This window comes from Anas acuta, chromosome 24, assembly GCF_963932015.1.
Source record: "Anas acuta chromosome 24, bAnaAcu1.1, whole genome shotgun sequence".
Lineage (NCBI taxonomy): Eukaryota > Metazoa > Chordata > Aves > Anseriformes > Anatidae > Anas > Anas acuta.
In genome coordinates this window covers 6,425,488-6,445,369 of record NC_089002.1, presented here as the reverse complement: position 1 = coordinate 6,445,369, position 19,882 = coordinate 6,425,488, and the positions used below count along the sequence as shown (strand labels likewise).

At 48.3% G+C, this 19,882-nt stretch overlaps 1 long non-coding RNA gene across 1 annotated transcript; it reads left to right on the top strand.

Moving 5' to 3' along the window:
* The first annotated feature begins 916 nt into the window (after window positions 1-916).
* On the top strand, window positions 917-19,148 carry LOC137844041 (uncharacterized). Its single transcript, XR_011089780.1, has 3 exons — window positions 917-1,730; window positions 5,437-5,700; window positions 12,780-19,148. It is a non-coding gene; the product is annotated as an uncharacterized lncRNA (long non-coding RNA).
* The last annotated feature ends 734 nt before the right edge of the window (window positions 19,149-19,882 follow it).

Sequence of the window (19,882 nt, the reverse complement as noted above, 5' to 3'; positions counted from 1 at the left end):
CATTTATCTTTTTATGGTGGTTTAAATGAGAGAGAGCTGTTCAGGAATAGAAAGGTTTCTAGATGTGTATGTGCACAGGGGAACTAAGGTTTGAAAAAGAAAAAAGTGTTAATAAAGCAATTTTAAAATTTAATCTGAGAGTTTATTTTCTCCTTTGCTGCCTTTTCTCTCCTGGGGATAGATCTGTGTTTTTTTTTTCTTGCCTTGCAAAGGATTTAGTACTAAACCTTCTATTTTTCTGGAGACAGCAAGAGACAGTCAGAAGTGAGGAGAAGTGTTTAACAATTCAGAGGTCGAAGAACTGATGGCTGCTGACCTCTTTTTGTTCTGAGCCAGTGGCTTAGGAGAGAATACAAACAGAGGAGGGACCTCCGTGCTCCGATCCCAGCACTGCTTCGGGGTTCTGCTTCATTTGGATAAAACTCATTTTCACTCTCTGTTCGGCTTCTAACACTTCCCGAGCTCATGGAAAGAAAGGGAAATGAAAACCCCAAGCAATGTGAGAAAGGAGCTCTGCGCACATGTTGGGGCTGACCCCGGAGGGAAGTTCTGCAAATCTTATCAAAACCCCGTGAAGGTGAGACTGGGCCTGATGGCCAGGCTCGGGTAAGGTGCTGATAAAGAGCTGAGCGCTTGGGTCAGCATCTCAGCCTTTAGAGGCTGGGCCTAAAACCTGAGCCCGCTGCAATGCCACCACTGCAAGTTTCTCCAGGTTTGGGTTTAAGATGCAAAATGCTGACCTCACTGAAGATCAGGTGCAGTTAAGCATTCAGGTCATGACAGTAAACATCGGTGAGACAAATTCCACTAACGAAGCCAATGCAATTTGTCCGTGAAGGGGACAGAAACCTCCCATCCGAGCCATTTTTTTTTCCTCTGGCTCCTTCAACATGAGACTGCGACAGCCCCTGCGCTGCAGTGATGCTGAGGCAGTTGTGGACCAGCTTTTTGGTGGTTGCAACTCCAACTTCTGTGTTTTCAGAACTGCTGTCAGACTGAAGCATGGTCCTAACGGGGAGCAACCTCATCTTATGGCTTTAGGGCACCCGCTCCTGCTGCCCTACACCTGGTCTGAAAATCAGCCTGAGAAAAATTGCCAGTGGTTGTACGCCATAACTCAGAAGTGACTAGATCCTGTATTTCAGGTGCATGCCTCCACTTCTTTTCAAAAGTTTCAAGTGAAGGGTTAATTAATTAAATTAAATGAAGCTCCCAGTGACAACGGCAATGGCTGTGAGTTCTCTGCATCTTTGGAAGTAAAACTTGGGGTGAAAGTAAATGAAAAGTTACTCTAAGGCTTCGTGTGGGTTTGTTTGATTGTTTTTCTCCTCCTTGACATGTTTACTCAGTTTTTGGATGACGTTGACACAGAGAAGAGAACAGGGTGACACCACGGGAGCAGCTGCTTCGGCAGCCCCCCTCCAGCTGCTCCGTGCTGCGCAGCCTGCAGCGGGTGCAACATCTGGAGGCTCCGTGGGAGGGTTACGAAACACGAAACAGGCCTGGGACCAGCTCTGTTGTTGTGGGGTGTCCGGGTTGTTATGAAAACAGAACACACTTGGCCTTCATAGGAGAAAGCAGAAGCCAGAGGAGAGACACGGGGTTATGCAAAGTTAAACCAAGTGGTTGCGTGCTGACCTTGACCTCAAGGAGACCGGCTCCAGTTGGCAATCCTTAATGTGGTACGGGAAGTCTGCAGAAACCTTCTCAAGGACTAGGGCAACTTTGAGGTATGCGTATTTTGCACAGAGGCAAAGTCTAACACCGGAATGCCAGGATATGGAGCGCAGTCATCTAGCAAAACACCCTGGTAAAGTGCTGCCTAAACCCGTGTTAGAGCCAGGCTGTGAGAGAGACCTTGCAAGTGGGGTTCTGAGCAGCGGGTAAACCACGAGCATGTTTCAGGAGTGTAAAATGACTCTCATTAACTCCTTAAATGAGGAAGAGTGTCTGGAGTTTCAATAATGTGCCCAGAGGAGCACTCAGAAGTAAGATTTAAGAAAACTTGAATCAGTTCTGACTTTCATTTCAACTTGCATATGATCAGGAAGAAGGAACGCTTTGTGGCTGAGGTATGAAAAGACATTAAAAAATCTGAAGTGCCCTAAAAATCCCATCTTTAAAGCGATGCTGTCTGAGGGAGGATGAAATCCATTTAGCTCTCACTGAGATGTGGACTTTGTAAGGACCCGGTGCTTTTTTGAACCACGGGATTGAGGATAAGGTCTGGGCTGCTGAACACCCAACCCAGAGCAATCAGGGCTGCATTAATGGGATGCAAAGCGGTGCCCACAGGGGCTGCCGGGAGCTTTGCTTGGCTCTGCCACGTGCCTTGCAGTACTTGCAGGGCAGTGGGTGTGGAGCCAGTGCAGAGCAGGTACGGCTGAAAGGAATTTACTTAAAGTCTTTATATCAGCTGGGACGGGACTGCCTCCTCTTAAAACTCTGCTTTGGTTCAAGCCGTGAGATGTGAGCTTGGTTCAAAAACCAACCAGCTGCAACCCTAGAGCCTGGGCTAGGCTCGAGAAGGCTAATTGATCGTAATGATCCCTTAAGAGGTGGAAATCCAGGAGTGGGTAACTATCAATCTGTTTCCTAATGGCAAGGCGTGCGTGCCATTAGAACGCCCTTTGTGCTAGCCACTTTCCTCTCTGTCTGAGTGGTTATGCTATACTAATCACTGCAGTAAATAAAAACCCTGGGTGATAATTTCCAGAACCTTGTAAAGGTGGTTAGGGAAAATGAGCACTTTGCTACCCACACTAGACTTTTTTTTCTTTTTTTTTTTTTTTTCTTGTTGAAGACTGGAGGTTTTTACAGAACTAGCTGCACTTTCTAAATTTTAAAGAAAGAGCCATATCCCTCCAGCTGTTGAGTTAAGTAGAATGTTATTCAAATTATGCAGGGGAAAAAATGTCATAACATAATGAGAATCAAATGTTGGCTTCAGGCGCCTTCATATTTGAGGACTTTAAAAAACAACAAAAGCAACAAAACAGTTCAATCTCTTATCTGCCTCTATAAAATGGCCATTTAAATAAACATTCACCACGCTGGGAAACATTGATGTCGTGGCAGCGATTTGTTTCTGACAGACAAGGCTGTTAAAGTCAAATTCTTTTTAATAGATGGCATTTTTGGAGAACAACTAGGTGTATTAAGGCCGTAACTGCTCCCTCCCTGCTGGGGACGAGGCCACCGGAGCCCGGGAAGGGGCAGGGGCATTGGGCGCCTCCTTCGGCTGCTGCAGCTGGGGACAGTCGGTCCAAGCTTCCTTTGGCTGGCGTTTATACACAGGGGGCCAATCTCCAGACCTATTTTCAGTCCTTTTTACAACGCAGAAAAGTGGAGAATCACCTCAGTGTTGTGACATGTTCCCCAGCCCTCTCCCATCCAGGTGCAGGAGCGCAGGAGCCGGGCACAGAGACGCACGAGGGGCCCTCCTGGTCCACACGGTGTGGTGGCTGACAGAGGGACTGATACGGATTGAAGTCTTCTAGACAAAGAACAGTCAAGGTCTGTAAGCAGCCACACCAGGAAGGAAAGAGATTATTCATATCATTAATTTGATTTGCAGCAGCAGCTACTTGAAGTCTAACCACAGGCAGGGAAGCTCCTGAATCAGCTCTGTACGGAGCGGAATAAAAAGGGAGCCGGTAAGCAAACATCTTACTCAAACACAAGGACGGGCTTTCCGAGTGAACTGCTTCGAGGCCGCCGAGGTTTGAGTCTTACTAACAAGCCCCACTACGAAACCTCCAGCCACGACACATGCAGCTCTCTCCGAAACCGAGTTCTGAATTTAAGGGAATACGCAATGGGGGAAGAACAAAAGGATCCTTTGATGTGCTCAACCACATGATGTTTAGCGAAAAATGCAAATATTCTCTCATGCTAGAGAACACTTATCAATATTAAGGCATACACAGAGGAGAAGAAAGAAGGAAGAACAAAATACAACACTTAACAAGAGGGTAATTTAGCCTGTTGGCAAGCGCTTTAAGTCTGGTTCATGAAAAATTACTTGCACAATTGTTTTGCGGGGTTTATGGGCTTTTATGCATAAATCATAGTATTGATTCAGCGTGCGTATCAGACTTACTCAGGTGTACAACTGCATGTGGGCACAGTTAAAGCAAGAAAGGATTTCAGTGTGGAAATTGAAGAGGAGAAAAAACATCCCCCCTGTTGCTCCTACAAGCTCAGCTACAATTGTCAAACAGCTGGAACGCGCGCGGATTGTTAATTAAAACATGGTGGTGACCACCTTCTGCAGCGGTCTCAGGAGAACATCCAGGCAGGAGGTAACTGCCAAGCTGAATCTTTTTCCCACCCTTTTTTTCCCTTTTGAGATTGCACTTTCTTTTCTGGCAGGGAAAAGAAAAAAGTAGGGAGCCCTGGAAGCCCAAGGATGGCCAACTGGAAGAGAAATAAAATCAGCTGCGTGTTACAAACCACAACAACTACTGCAGCCAAGGCACGGAAAGGGAGGGAGGGAAATGTCAGGAACAACCTACAAGGGCTTGTTTGATGGTATTCACATTTGCTAGCCACATTTCTGTTTCTTCAAATACAGGGAAGGGCTCCAGCACCACCACAGGTACAGGAGGCTGGTACAGAAGGGGGTCACCACGGATGCTGTGCTGGTCAGGAGAAATGAAAAAAGGCAAAGCCCTGGCAATGAAACTAGACACAAAGAATCCCTGTCACCTGCACAGACATACAGTAATTTAATCGCTTTCTGTCCTGATTCATCCCTCAATATTTTCAGCATAAGCACATTATATTCAGCTTCCAATAATGTTCAGCAGGTCACAGCACACAGCCTGCTCAACTCTTTTCTTCCTCCCTTTCTCCAATAACACGGAGACGTAAAACAAAGGCCTAAAGAAGCTGCATGTGAACAACCCATAGGTAGCAAAACCCTAAAGTTTTACAGAGGCTTTGCTTCTGCCATGGAGCAATGTGGACGACAGAGCACTAACAACCTTCTCTAAGGAACACTCCTATTTCTAATTCACATCCCACTCATCTTGCTGTTATTACTGGTGTGGTCACACCAAGGAGCGACGTTTGGGACCGTGGCACATCTCCCCCAGCACGGTGCTCAGATCCCTGTGTTGAACCCACAGCCAGCCCAGCCCGGCAGCCTGGGGTCACCACCGGCAGCCCGGTGGGACAAGGTCAGGTTTTATGCAAGGTTTAAGCCCATAATCAAGTTTTTGTTCTAAGTATGCCTCTCGCACTGTAATATTAATAAATATTAATTAAATGTTCAGGCTATCCTAATTTAATTTGATCAATTTGCTTCTCTCCTGTCTAAAAAAAATAAATGTGGGGTAGAGTAAGAGAGTTATTTGTGTTATTATCGTTATAAAAAATAACCATCTGTGCCAGTGTCTTAAATCAAATTAAATCTTTTCTTCTTTCTCCAAGGTTACAAAAGGATTAAGTTTTATGTGAACACCTAGCCACAGCCACTCCACTTCCCCAGTGGCTGGGAATTCAAGCTGCAGCGGCGCTGCCAAGCAGGCTTGATGGGGCAGCAGAGGATAAGAGGCTGAGATGGCATGTGATGCAGCGCCGATGCCAAATTTCCACCCTGCCTGTAATAAAAGTCTGCATTTATAAAGCACCTTTGATGAAAGGCTTCCTGAGTCATCCAGAAATATTAATTAATTGCCATCACCCCTGCAGCAGGTGAGTATCCCTGTCCTTGTTTGACAAACGGCTGCGCTGTGCTGCAGCAGGACGCGGCAGGAGGGTGGCAGCGGGCGCAGGGCAGCTGCTGCAGCCCCGTCCCCTAGCCCTGGCCGTGTCCCTTGGTCCCCTGGCCACGGTGCCTTCTCTGGGATGTCCTCAGCTGGGCCCGAGGGCAGGCAAGCTGCCTGAGGGGCAGGCAGCCACGAGGAGCCACGGTGTCCGACTTCAACACGTGCTGGACCTTAAAACCTACAGCACAGCCCTGTCCTGATCTGAGTACTGAGATCTCCTGTCCCCAGAGCACAGACCACGTGTCTTGAGGTAGGCATGTGCTAAGCCCTTCATGCAATTAAAACCATTCACGTGCTTTAATTAAGGCATGCACCTAGCCTTGCTGTTTCCAGGCCTGCACAGACAGATGCATGTTCCTGTACGTGGATCCAGAATTAAAAACTGGGAAATGTCCCCAGGCCTCCAGCTCCTTCCTCGCTGAAGCAGCTCTGTTCGCTCTGCTCAGCATCTGCAGCTCTGGGCAGTCCAATATTAAGTTACTCAGGACCGACAGACCTTTCTCGATTTCCCCTGGGAGGCTCTGTCACGAGCCATTGGGCTTCAGCGTGAGAATTTTCCCCTTCATATTCAACCTTTTTGTCCCATTCCTATTGCATTACCTGGCAAAGAGCCCCTTCCCACCTGGGCTTTGCAGGATGGATGGAGTGGAGCAGGACATCGTCACCTGCTGGCACCTCGGCACCAGCCCTAACCGGAGATAATCGAATGGTGAGAGCCCCTCTGAAAAGAGAAGTAATTACACGGCATAGACTGCATGCATCTCTTAGGAGAAGAGGACTTGGATTTGATTATCTAGATTCTCCTTAATGCTTTATGATGAAGTTAAGGATGAATATTGCTTTGAAAGCAATTCAGATAGGGCTTACCCTTAGAAGGAAAGGCCTTAACCATGAAACAAGTGGCCAAAGTCATCCAGAAGCAACTGTCAGGAGAAGATTTCTGTTTATTTGTCCAAGATGTGATCAGAGAACAGTCCATTAGACAGTCCATTAACTCGGTCAAGCACATACACGCTTCCAAAATTAGCATGTGCTGAATCCACTGGGGAAATTAAAATTTGTGCTGAGATTTTGCTGGTCTCCAGGTGGACAGGAGCTGCCTGCTGGAGACCCCTTCCACCGGCCGACCCTGCACCTCCCTTTGAAGCCGACTGCTGCCAGAATCCGTCCGGCCTTAGACACAGCCCGGCTCCTGTTAGAAAAGGATTTTCACACATTTATTTGATCCTGGTTTCAGCCCCCTGCGGAACGGCCTTGTGGTGCCAGGGTCCTGGAGCTGAGCAGCCCCCGGCGTGGGGAGGCTCGCTCAGCCCCGAGGCTGCTGTTAATGACACCCGCCGGAGCGTGGCCCTCCCCACCTCCCCGCTACGGCTTTGGCAGGCAGCTGGAAAGAACGAGGTATATTTGGATCCTGTTTAAATATTGATCACAGCGTATTTTTGCTAAAACCAAAGCCTATTGATTCGCCTGCGAGACTGCAGCCTCAATACTCTGCCGCGTGTTTTCCTGGAGATGGGAGAAGGCTCCTTGAGTTATGATGTTAATAAGAGCGGCGCAGGAGGAACCCCTGATGTTCAAACCACAGCCTAGGAGGGAACATTTTTCATTGACGGAGGCCTCTGGACGCTCTGTGCTTTTTAATGTTTCCCCATCAGCCGTGCTGATGAGCCTTTAATAGAAAGGTTCTGGGAACGGGGAGCTGCAGCTCCCGCAGCTCTCCCACAGCCTCTTTCTGCCGTGATTTCGGGCTGAGGGCAGCCAGACATCTGACAGGATCCAGGGGGGTCTCCTGGTTCACAGGTCTTGCATGTTCCCCCCCTGCATGCTGCTTAAGCAGGTAATTAGCTCGCTGTGTGGATTTTTGTCTTGGGCACCATCAGGCTGATGCTCGCTGCCCAGAAGCTGAGCAAATGCTGCGGGGTTTGGGGGTTTGGGGCAGGTGCGGGGCTGGGGTGCCCACAGCTCAGGGGGGTGCCTGGTGCCAGTGAGCATCCCTTCTAGGTCACTACGGACATAACGAGAGGGGAAAAAGATAAAAGCAAACCCATAGGGTTTATTTGTACACACGTACACACCGTTTTGTTAGCCACTGGCAATAAATACAGAATAAATCGCTTATCCTGATGCGGCTGCTCAGCCTGACCTGAGAACACTGCAGGGTTTTCTGATATCCAAAGCACATCAGGCAGCAGTGCGATGGCTCAGGCCACCTCCCCTTCTGGTGGGACGCATTATCGTGCTATCAGGAGTGTCAACACACAACGCTTCAGAGAAGAACAAGTCACCCCCTCCGTACCCCCCGCTCCTGTACTTGCCTGGTGCAGCTCTCTGCGAGGGGGAGGATAAATCCTTCCCGTCCCGTGCAGCGCTCAGGCTACCATGAAGCCTGAGACTTGGTTAATCTGATTATTTAGGGGACAAATCTCTCCTGCACATCTGTGGCTGAAGAAGGTTCTCAAGGGAAAAGCCAAATTAAATTATGCCCTCCACAGTGCTGTATGTGGGAGAGCAATCCTGCAGCTACCACGCGAGAGTGGCAGCCTTAGGTTTCAGTCGTATCTGACATTGATTCACTTTTCTTATTGCAAAGCACTTAAATTCTCCATTTCTCATTTCCCAATCTCCAGCACAGGAATATAATCCTCTGCCTCTCTTGGAACCCTGGGATTGTGCCCCGTAAAGGAGTGCATGCCCTCGGGTGAATGAAACCATTTCAGACTGAAGTATTTTTACTGGGTATTTGAAGAGATCCCTCTCAGAAATATCAGCGATTTGTGACACTTTCTGTATTTGTGATACAGCATTTCCTTGCCCCATTTGAAGGAAAGACTAAATTGCAAGGACAATCACATCCACTTCTGTTACCAATCCTAGCAGAAGATATTAGTTTTTGAAGGGAGAAATAGAGCCAAGGTTTCTCCTTTTTCATCAAACCCTATTTGTTTTGTTTCTCTTCCTAAAATAACCTGGGGCCATTTAATAGAAGTGAAATCTCTGATAATTTTTTAGAAATTGTTGCCAGGCTGCAGAGTATGTGTTTATGCAGAGTTCTGTGCTTCACCAGCTACCGCTTCTTCAGGATAGGAATAGGTTTTGCTTTGTTTTATTTCATTTCTAAGAGCTCAAAATAATCACAAGTCCAAAAAGTCCAAATCATTGTCAACACAGTTGTTCACACAAGAAAGAAAGATAAAATAAAAGAAAGGAAGGAAGAAAGGAAAGAAAAATGAGCATCATTGGCCACAGTCGCAAACATCTTCTATCCCTTGCTCATTTGTCTCAAGTTTTTCAGCAAGAACTTTTCTGGGAACAGGCTGTCTTAAATGAATTTTTAAAACTATCAAAAAACAGGTTTTAAATTAGCTGCGCCACATCATTGTCAGGCATGTTTTCAGCAATCAGCCCGCAGAGCTAGACCACGCAGTCTCTGTGCCCAGCTAACTGCACGCTGCGGGCACCGAGCGCTTCCACCACCCGCACTGCCAGGGGCAGCTGCTGCTGGCTCCCTGCTCACCTGCATGCCAGGAGCCCCCCGGCTTGCAAAGAGAAAGGCAGGGCTCAAAACTGAACTATTCCCTTGTTCCTGTCCCGGAGTTTGACAGGGGACTTGTTTTCTAAAGGGATGTGTTATTAAATCCTGCTGTGCTGGGTCAGGCTGTTGGAATTGTGCTGTTACATCCTGACAGCACCCGAAAACAAGTGGCTATGGAAGAGCAGGGCACGCTGTTATCTTATTACATCCATCCACCTTCTGATTTAGAGATTTGTCCATCCAGAAATTGCAGCCAGACCGCTCTGTTCCTAACTGCTCTTGACCTCCCCGGGAATTTGTCCCTCTCTGTTCCGAGCTCCCTCGCCCCCAGCACCGGCTGTGGCAGGGCACTGATGGCAGCTCAGCCCCACACGTGTAATTCTGGGTTGTGAGACAAACGACTGCTTCCTCCCTGCTTCGAATCTGCTGGCTGAGAATTTCCCTGGGCGCTCTCTTGCTCTTGCAGTGAAAGAAATATAAAAATGAAAACAGCTCCTGTTGCTCTCCCAGAGACAGCCTGGTGCCATCGCGAGGGGTGGTGCCGAGGACGTATTTACAGCTCTGTCTTGTAAAGTTTGCTAGGTTTCATGCTTTATGAAATATATTCAGCCATACTTGTGATTATACTCCAATATGTTTCCAACATATCGTGAAACTGCAGCTAGTGTCAGAACAGGCGGATTTTTGACATATCTTAAACAAATTTCTCCCTTCATTAAAGTAGAATAATTGTCACAGCATAATGTAACTTAATGGCGAAACGGCACACACAGGCTTGTCTCCTGTACCATGGTAATTACGTTTTAAATCTATGGTCTGTGTTAAGTCTGTTTTTCAACATATGCAAAGCGATTTCAAGAGTTACTTAAAATGTTTTTTCCCAGGAGAGCAGAGGGACTGTGCGCTTTGCTGGGGAACGCTGGGCACACGGAGCTGCCCATCCTCGCTCCCAGCAGCAGCAATTCAGGAGCTGGCGAGGTTCTGGCACCAGCAGGTGAATGCCTTGGACTAAACGACATCTGGGAAGGGTGTATTTAGCTTTCCGTAAGTGATGCCATGCAAGAAGCCTCATTTGAGAGTTGAGAGCAGAGAAGCAGCGTAAAAGCAGTCTGGAGAGCACACTTGGAAACAAAATTTTCCATAATTAGACCACAAAGTGGGAAGTCCTCTTAGCACTGCATTACTGAGCACCTGAAAGGAGAGCATGAAACATTTCTCAAGGGGCCACCAAACCTGGAGAAGCAAATCACTAAGGCCAGAGAAAATGAGATTAAATTGAACTTCTAAGATGCAGTGTGTCTACTGACCTCCCTCATACCAAGTGCTTTCTTCATGCTCCTGTTCTTAAAACAGGGAAAAAAAGAATCCAGGAGAACGCATGCTGTTCAGTGGATAGCTGGGGGCTGAGTTGGATTTGAATTTTGATCAAAGTTTTTCTCATTTGACATGCTTTTCTGTGTCTGCAGTCCCAATCTGCCTTTTTCGTTTAAAATAATGCGTCCCATATAAGAAAACTTAGCCACCATACCTAATAGGAAACCCTGGGCTCATGAAAGGTAGTTTCTGCTATCTCATGGTCCTTCTACAGAACCCAGTTGACGGGGAAGGGAAAATGAAGGGGCCTCTGCCTCCTTCCCATGCAGCAGCACCAGCAAGAGTGGGCAGCCTCTGGGGTGCCCTGCAATAACACAATCCTAACACCCAACTGCTGCCCATGTGAGAAAGAAGCCAACTGCACAATTTCCTCATTTGTTTCCCTCCATTGAATTCAAAGAGCCAGTCCTCCTCCTCTTCTTTTGGGAACACAAAGAGGAGATGGACAAACCCCAGCACGCGATGGCGGGGGCAGAGCCGCCAGCTGGGGAGGGCCCTGTCCTGCTCCCATCCATGAGATCAGCATTCGTGCCGTGTCAGATCTGCAAACTGCTTGTTTGCTTTGAGGAAACGCACAATATGGTCCAGACTGCTGATGCAATTGTTTTATCAAGCATCTCCCTTGTGGCCTGTGCCTTAGCACATCACCCTCATTGCACCAAAAGCAGCAGCAGAGCAACCCACCAGTTGCGCTAGCCAAAACCAGGGGCAACATCAAAGAAAAGCATCCAGAATCAAGAGAAAGAAATGGAAAATGCACCCAGCTGGCTTGCTTTGTGCAGGGTTTGGTTCTGCCATGCCGTGGCTCAGCCTCGTGCCCCTCCGTGCGCTGCCTCCAGTGCTTGGCTGAGTCCAGCCCCAGGGGCAGCAGCAGGTGTGTCTGCTGCATCAGATTCGGGCTTTCCCACTCAGGTTGCTCCCATCTTATCATAGAAAAGAGCTGTGAGACAAGCCCAAAGTCCTCTGCACAAAAAAAAAAAATAATCATATAATGCTGCTCCCACCCCCACTGCAAAGCCACTGCAATATTTTGAAACATGGATTATCTCCAGCTTCTGCTCCTCTTGATGGTTCCACCTCGTTCGTCTTGCGACTCTAATTTCCTTCAATGCGTGTTTTCTTTACAGGCTACTAAGTACAGAAAACTTGAAGCAATCAGCTGAAGTTTATGCATCGACATATCACTTTGTTCGCTGTGAATTCATTTCCAAGGGGGCGGTGAACTTTAATGAAGTTGCAGACTGAATCCCGCCGGTGTGCTCCGGCACAGGCAGGAGCCTGGAAGAGGCCTGCCCTCAGGAAGGCTCCCCGACCAATTCAAACCTCAAACGCTCAGTCAGGCATTCGTGTTTCTTTAGGGCACCCCTCCTTGATCTGAAATCCTTATTTCTCCGGATCTGCTCCATAATAAATGCTGCTGAATTTTCTGAATCCCAACTATTTTTTTGCAGTGACCACCTCGGTGCCATGGGAGGCGCTGGGGACAGAGGGGAGCAGAGGAGCAGCAGCAAAGCCGAGCTCTGCAGCCGTGCCCCCAGCTGCAGCCTCCCTGAGCCTGGGTCCCCTCTCCCACGTCACATTTTGCTGTGGTCTTTTCTTGGCCAAGTTCTCCTTTGCAAAAGCAGCACCAGACCGGCCCTGCTGTGCCACCTAATTAGAAATCTCTGCTGAGCACTTTGTGTGTGTGCCTGTGCACGCGTGCACATTTTTTTTTTTCCCTCTTTCTGAGATGTGAGTGACATTGCAAATGCAACTTTCATCTCGGAGACTCGGAGTGTTGCCATAGAAATTGCAGCGGGGGAGCCACCAGGTCGTTAGCTCGTGCCCTAAGGATTGCAGCGCTCAGCGGGGGCTGCTCCCTGCTCCCGTCCCTGCTGTGCCCTGGCACCGGGCTGAGCTCCCAGGCAAGGAAGGAAGCGCCCTGCTCCCTGGGATCGATTTCTAAGCACACGCGTGTGCGTGACCACACTCACCAGCAGGAATTACGGTAGCTGTTGGAACACGCAGCCATGGGCCTGCTCAGGAAAAGCAAAGCTAAAGAGCTAAATGAGTGTTTCGGATAATGATAATAATAATAATCAGCATCGCTTTTATTGCAGGCTCTCCTCAGACACCGTGCTGCTGCATACTCACGAGGAATTGGTGCTCGGGGGGCCAGGTGAGCGGCGTCGGTCCCATGGTGCAGGCGAGAGGTGAATGGCGTGAGGGGAACCCAAAACCCTGCGGAGGGACAGGACCACGGCACCCCTGGGTGCCCCACAGACAGCCTGGGTCAGGTGCCCCAGAAAATGGTGCTTGCTGAAGGAGTTCGGCTCACCGACGGCACCCTCCTCGCCTCTCCTCTGACAGATTTCTCTTCCGAACAACTTCGTTTCTTCGCGGATTTGTTTATTCTGAAAGGTCAGGGCACTACATTGTACCCTGCATTATCTCCTCCCTGCTTCCCCACGGCCCCAGCCCCGCAGTAATCACGCCTTCAGCACCTTTCTGCCAGGCTTTGACACTCCCCAATCCAGCTGAGACTTCTCAGGACTTTAATTAATGAGATAACAAAAGGGAAAACACCCAAAGAGTGAACCCCTGAGTTGAAGACTTTATCTGCTCTTTGCAGCTGTATCTTTTTTCTCCTTTTTTTTCTTTTTTTTTTTCTTTTTTTTTTTTTTTTTTTTTCTTTTTGAGCTGCATTCCAGGTCCGTCAATACCGTTTCCCATTAAATTAAATAGCTTATTGACTGGTGTGAGACGTAGCCACGAGGCCGATAGGATCCGCGCGCGGTGCTTTCCCAGTGCAAACAATCACAGGTCACTGCACAGTAAATCAGTCGGTAATGGAGTTTGAACTCTGAGAATCAGTTCTGTGTACCCTTTTTATTTGTTTTTAATTTGTATCAATGGTAATTCTGTCGGTTTCAATTTATGTGACGGCAGCAGGTTGTGGAGCAGCGGAAACACCATTTTTCTTCTTGTTAACCATTGAGCTCGCAGCGCCGTGGCAGCCAAGCATCTCCGAGCTCCCAAGTGTTAAGGTTTCTTGGTACCAGCAGTACCCTGTGTTATGTTATTTTCCTCTCACTTTCTTTTCCATCAGAGCCATCTGAAGATGCCCCTTCCTGCTTCCAGCTCTCAGCCGTTTAGGACCTTCCACGCGGATTTGCGAGCTGAGCAGTCATTCGTGACTCCCTGCATTTACCTCATCCCTTTCTGAACCCGTTTAACACAGCCAGCAGCTGGGACACCTGGTGGCATCGAGCACCGCAATTTAATTATGAATTATATTAAAAAATGACTTCCTTCTGTTGCTTAAAACTTGCTGACAGCTAATTTTGGCAGGTGTCTGCTAATATTTACTTTGTGTAAATTAATGAATAATCATTCCTGACACTTTTTTTTTTACCCTTACAAATCCTCTCTGCTCTAAGGTACGGGTCCTGGTCCAGCACCCCGCTCCGAAGAATCCTGCCCAGGACATAAAACCAGCCTGCTGCTGGCCTTTGTGCCTTGTCTGCTTCTGTGCTGTCCTTTTTCTGCTGGAAGACACGAGCTGCATCCAGTGCTGTCACCGCGAGCATGCCAAGTATTTATAAAGGTGCATAAGGTTTCTTCTGTTTGTTTCATTTTCCATTTCCTCCTCAATAATTCATTTAGTCCTGCTCACCTTTTGGCCTTTGCTGGGGCTTCAGTTTAGCATTTCAGAGAGCGATCCACAAACACTTCACTCGCAATTTTCTGAGCACAAACACTTGGAGCAGTGTCCATGGCGCTCAGTGCCTGTGCACGGTTCGGGCTGTGTTCCCCGGGGTGTTACTTGGCACTTGCAATCAGCGGCCACGACTGCCTGCTTTTGCCTCAGACCCTCAGGATTCCCGGGTCCTCCAGGAGCCCCCCGTGGTTCCTCCTGGCCCCAACCCTGCAGCTCAACCTCTCCTGCTGCTCCAGGGCACCTTCCTCTGCTTTCATTTCGGGGAGTTGTGCCTTGCTGTGCCTCAAGCCAGCCCCCAGGACCGAGCACTCACCCCTTCCCATTTTGCTCCCTGCCACGTGCACTTTGCTCTCTCTCCAGGGGCTGCAGCTCTGCAGCAAGGGTTCTGCACGGTGCAGCTCTGTTTGTACCGATGTGGTAGTCATACTGCTTTGCTTCCTGCTTGGTCTCTGAAGTTTTTAAACAAAACTAAGCAAATTGCTCACGCACCCAACTTATGAAGGGCTTTAGTGCTTTGTGGACTCACCGAAGTGACAATAAGAGGTGACTGGCACCTCAGGTGGTTAAAGCAGTGCACTAGGACAACGTTATCACTACAAACATCATAGACACCAGGGAATGTCTCGTGATGTTCCCACAAACACGGAACCTGTCCGCAGTGCCTGGGCTTTGTGCTGAAGCTGCTGCCAGGACGAGAGGCACCGCTCTGCACGGGCACAACGTGCCTGGCTTTACAGAGGGGGCGTGCAGAACACGTCTGTTTGCAAAGTCACACACACACACGTTTCTCCTCCACAATATTTTGGGAATCTACACAGACGTGTTAGGAAAACTGTCACTTGCATAAACTTCTTTGCAGCCAGAGTGTGATTTTTTTTTTTTCAGAGCTACTAATCAAAGGCTAGAGTGGAATCAGCTTGACAAAAAAATATAAATAAATAAAGTAAAAGATCATGGACTTATAAAATGCACCAAGGAATTACAGGAATGAGACTTAAGAGAGGTGCAACGAGGAATGAGCCAAGGTGAGCCACTAATGAGCAAGGTGAACAGCCCTGCTAGAGGTAACAGTGCCGAGGACCACGGCACGCACCCACAAAGGGGGGCGCAGGCAGGGCAGCGATGGCAGGAGGAGCGGGGCACAGAGACTTCACCCAGCCGTGGCCTCGGAGAGCAGCAGCAGGAGTCACCAGGCTCACAGTTAACTGTGCTGGAAAGGAACAGAGTGGGAGGAGATGTGAGCGGCTATGGAGTGTCTGCGGGCTGCACGGGGTACCACGGGTATCGGTGCCACCTAAAGCTCGGCGCCTATAAAATGATTTCCTACAGGAACCGGCTCGAGGCTGCACCACAGCGCCCAGAGGTGGCAGGCACTTCTCTCTCTTGACTTCTCTTTCTTTCTTTGCCACCCACTAAGAGCTGTGGGCTCAAGGGCTACGGATTCAGGTGATGCCCCCGGTGCCAGCCTCCCATCCACTGCCAGGTGCTGTTGGACAACAATTAAGAAACACCTTTTAATTACATGTGAACCATGCAGGATTTACTCAACTCAATCTAAATTAGAGATTTTCTGTGGGCATGCAAGCCTCTCCAAACAGACCAAGGAAGATAATAGATTTTGTGATCTCTTCTATCACACGGCAAACAATCCTGGCTCACAAAACTATAAATCAGAGGCTAATGGATTTTCAGCGACGCGCTTTGGCCCTTTGCACATCTTTTAATTTGCTTTTAATATGTATCGATCTCCCCCCTTTTTGCTCCAATCCTTCCCGTGTCAGCAGGTCAGAGGAGGTGCCAAGCAGGGAACATCCTCACAGCAATACAAAGCCAGGAAAAGAGGTGTGCAGATCCCTATGCATGGGCTCCACCACCTGCCTGCACCGAGGTGGCCGGGCTCGCCTGGCAGACCCCACGGTGATGGGTTGGGGCCATGCCAGCACTGAGCTGTGCCATCTGGGGACCTGTCACTCGGCACACGCTGATTTCCCTGGGCTGCAAACCACCAGCCCTCCGCCCAGGTGGGGCTTTCACCTGCCAGAGAAGGACAAGCAAGTTTCTAGCTTGTACCAGAGATCCTAGGAATTGCAAGAAAAAGAGGTGCTTGCTGGGCAGAGGCACGTTGCCTCGTGCTGCAGGGAGAGGACGGCTCTGCTACCCGCAGGACGGTCTTCCTGCTCTCCTCACGTTCAGTCCTGAAGAATAAATCTGAGATGGGAAACGACTGATTGAATATCCATGATAAACCATTTACAGCTCAGTCCTAGCCGTGCAAAGTGCCGTCAAACAATCCTGGATAAGAAGTGTGTTAATAAAAATCATGATCCGCACACAAACAGAAAGGGGCTAAATTCTTCAAATAAATGGCTCACAACAAATAATTTGACCGGCTCTCATGATCGGCTTACGCTCTGAAGCATTAAGATTATCAGCTCCATGTAATTTTCTCCTAGCTGATGTAGCTGCAAAGACTATTCATATTCATATAAATGTCTAATGTCTAATCCTCTAATCTAATCCTTTTTTTTTCTGCTTGTGCTAAAGCTCCACAGCCAATACTCAAAAGCCCTCTGAGCAATGGAATTATTGATAAATTACTGCAGGAAGGAGGAGCACAGCACGTATCCCAAACCCACCAAGCTCTGCCTCTTCTCGAAGAGTTTTTATTTTCCTGTTAAAAAGTCGATGTGTGGATTTGCAGGACGATTGCAGGTATTTTTCCTCGCTGATATTTCCACGTCCTTCCCTCGTGTCAGAGGACAGCGATCATCTTTCACTCTGGCTTTCAGAGCTCTTCAGGAGCAGTATCACTTCTTCACTGTGTCAATTAAGCTTCACTGCTGCAAGTAACAGAGGAGGCCGTTTGCTCTGTTATTTATTCTCCCAAAGGCATTGGGCACCTCTGGACCCTGAACTCAGCACAAACGTGGTGTTGTGAGCATCAGGAAGGATGCGTGCCCTTCGTCACTGGGGCGTGGGCACACACAGCCAAGTCCTTCTGAGCTAAGCGTGGTGTAAATGCAGTCAGACAGCTTGGGTCTTGCAGATGTCACAAGCTAAAAGGAGGAGAGAGCATTCGGCGCTCAGGTGCATTTGCCAGACTTAAATAATGCAGCAGAAACCTGGGGAAGTTTCCCAGAGCCAAGCCCAGCACTGCCGGCAGGCAGAGGCTTGGGGGGAGAACAGTCCTGGGTGAGAGACAGCAAAGGACCTGCTCCGACTGGCCAGGTTATAATGGCAATGGGTAAAACACACCTGGGCTGTACCTGCATAAAGCACAGGGTAGCTTCTGAGAGCATTTCCTTCTCCTTCTGTCACAATTTAGGTGTGACGATTTGTACATTTTACTTCCAGTGCTACGGGGATGGCATCTTCCTGCTTCGCTGCTACTGGTCCTAACTACATCCACGGCAATCTGAAATTTATGTTACTGGAATTAACTCCTGACCTTCACTCAATGCACTGCCTGCAAAGTCTCCTTAGCACAGTGCAGCCTTCATTTTGGAAGCGGAGCAGGGGAAAACTTCCTGCAGGTAAAGTCACAAACAAAACCTGCACACGTGTGACCTGAGGTCCTGGCAAGAAACGAGGCCAGTTGCAAAGCTCCAGCCAAAAGGGATAAATACGGCAAAAAGACAGACTGGGAGACAAGCTAGCGAGCTGTATAAGCGTGGTTCCTGTGCCCAAGCTCATTTAGGCTGCAGTCTCTCTGCTGCTGTGTGTGCAGCAGTGCATTTATTTCTGTATATTTCGTGTGGGCATGCCCTGGGGTAGGAGCTGTACAACGCACGGGAATTACAGACCCAGACAGTCTGTGGCCTCTGAGCACTTCGCTAAGAAAAGTTATAATCCTGGAACTGTTTTTCACTCAGAATCAGGCTGAAACTCATCCATCCATTATCTCACTTAGACCAACAAATAAGCATCAAACGGGACCTTCTTGCAAATCGCTGTGGACTTGGACCAATTTTGAAACACTGCCCTAAAGCAGAAAGACTTAGTATCCTATTATTAGTCCCCCGAGGCCAGCCAGCTTCTCCATTAACTTTTAGCTCAAACTAATAGCACATTCATAAGCAATTTTGTGGGTGACTGTATCTGAGGCTTTAAGCTGCTATATATATATTTTTTTCCCTTAGAAATTATCTTTTTGCGTGATGATATGGAATTATTTAGATGACAACTCACATTAAAAGACCCTGTGCTCTTATAGGCAAAGACTTTTTTTTTCCAGACAACACTGTTATAAAATTGTTTGAAATCTACTGACTTCAAGGGACAGAGTTTTGCCATGATTAAAAAGAAAGACTTTTTCATTTGAATACTGCCCTTTTTAATAGCTTCACCAGGCATTCCCACCTCAATAGGTTTTTAGCTGTGTTGTCAGAGGAAGCCGTTCTGTATTATAATTCTTCCACATGCTTTTTGCAGATACCGAATGTTTTGCAAATACAAATCATCTTTAAAAAACGCTTCTTTCTGTCCTTGTTGTATGCACATCTTTACTTCTGTTTAAGCTTGGCTATGGACAGACAGATGACAGCTCTGCGTGTTTCTGGAGCTCTTTTCCCTCAGTTACATCTGTTGCACTCAATAAAGCAAAATAGTTTTTGTATTTGTTTGTGTGTGAGTGATAACATATGCATATGTTCTCCAGAAATGCATACAATGCCTGAGTCAGCCATAGGTAGGAAATGTGCTTGGAGAGGTTCATTGTGAGAAGTTCCCTCATTAATCCAGGGAAGAAGCGCGGCACAGACATAGACACACTGCCCTGTCCTCCCATTTCACACAACAAATACACTGATTTGCCTATGTGCTGCTTCTGCTCCACAAACACAGCTAACGCTGTCATTTGTATTCCACTTGTTCGTTTTCTGGGGAGTTTTTTGAGGGACTGCAGGATTCAGAGGCAGCAGTGAGCAGGGACGGAGCCTTTCCGCGGGAGGTCACCGGTTCGCAGCCCAGGTCTCAGCTGTGCAGAGGGAAGGTTTTACTGTCAGTGCCTGCCCAGGGTCTTGCAGGAATTATTTGGCATTTCTGATTTCAGGTCCACGCAAGTGTCTCTGCAATTGTCTTTTAGCAGGCCCTCGTTACCAAATGCAGCAACAAGCCTTGAGGCTGAGTCCCAGTCCAGGAGAGCAGTCGGACACAAGCTTCAACTTCATGAGCTTACATCCTAAGCTCACCAGAAGTTAATCATATCTTCAGCTGACCCAGGGTAGTGGGTTTATAAATAGCGAATTACTTCTGGACAAAGTAACGGTGCTGAGCCTCCGTCCTCCCCACAGCGATGCGCACCGTTGCTCAGACGAGAGGGCCGGGCAGAGCCGCACGGAGGGGCAGCACCGACTGACGTGGTGACTTGGTGCTTGCAGGTGGAAGAGGGAGGCCCTCTCCCCCCAAAACATGAATGTTTCACCCTTCGGAACCAAGTGCTATAATCCCTGACTATGCGCAAAGGAGCTTTTCCTAGCTGAACTAAGAGTATTTCAGTGTCTT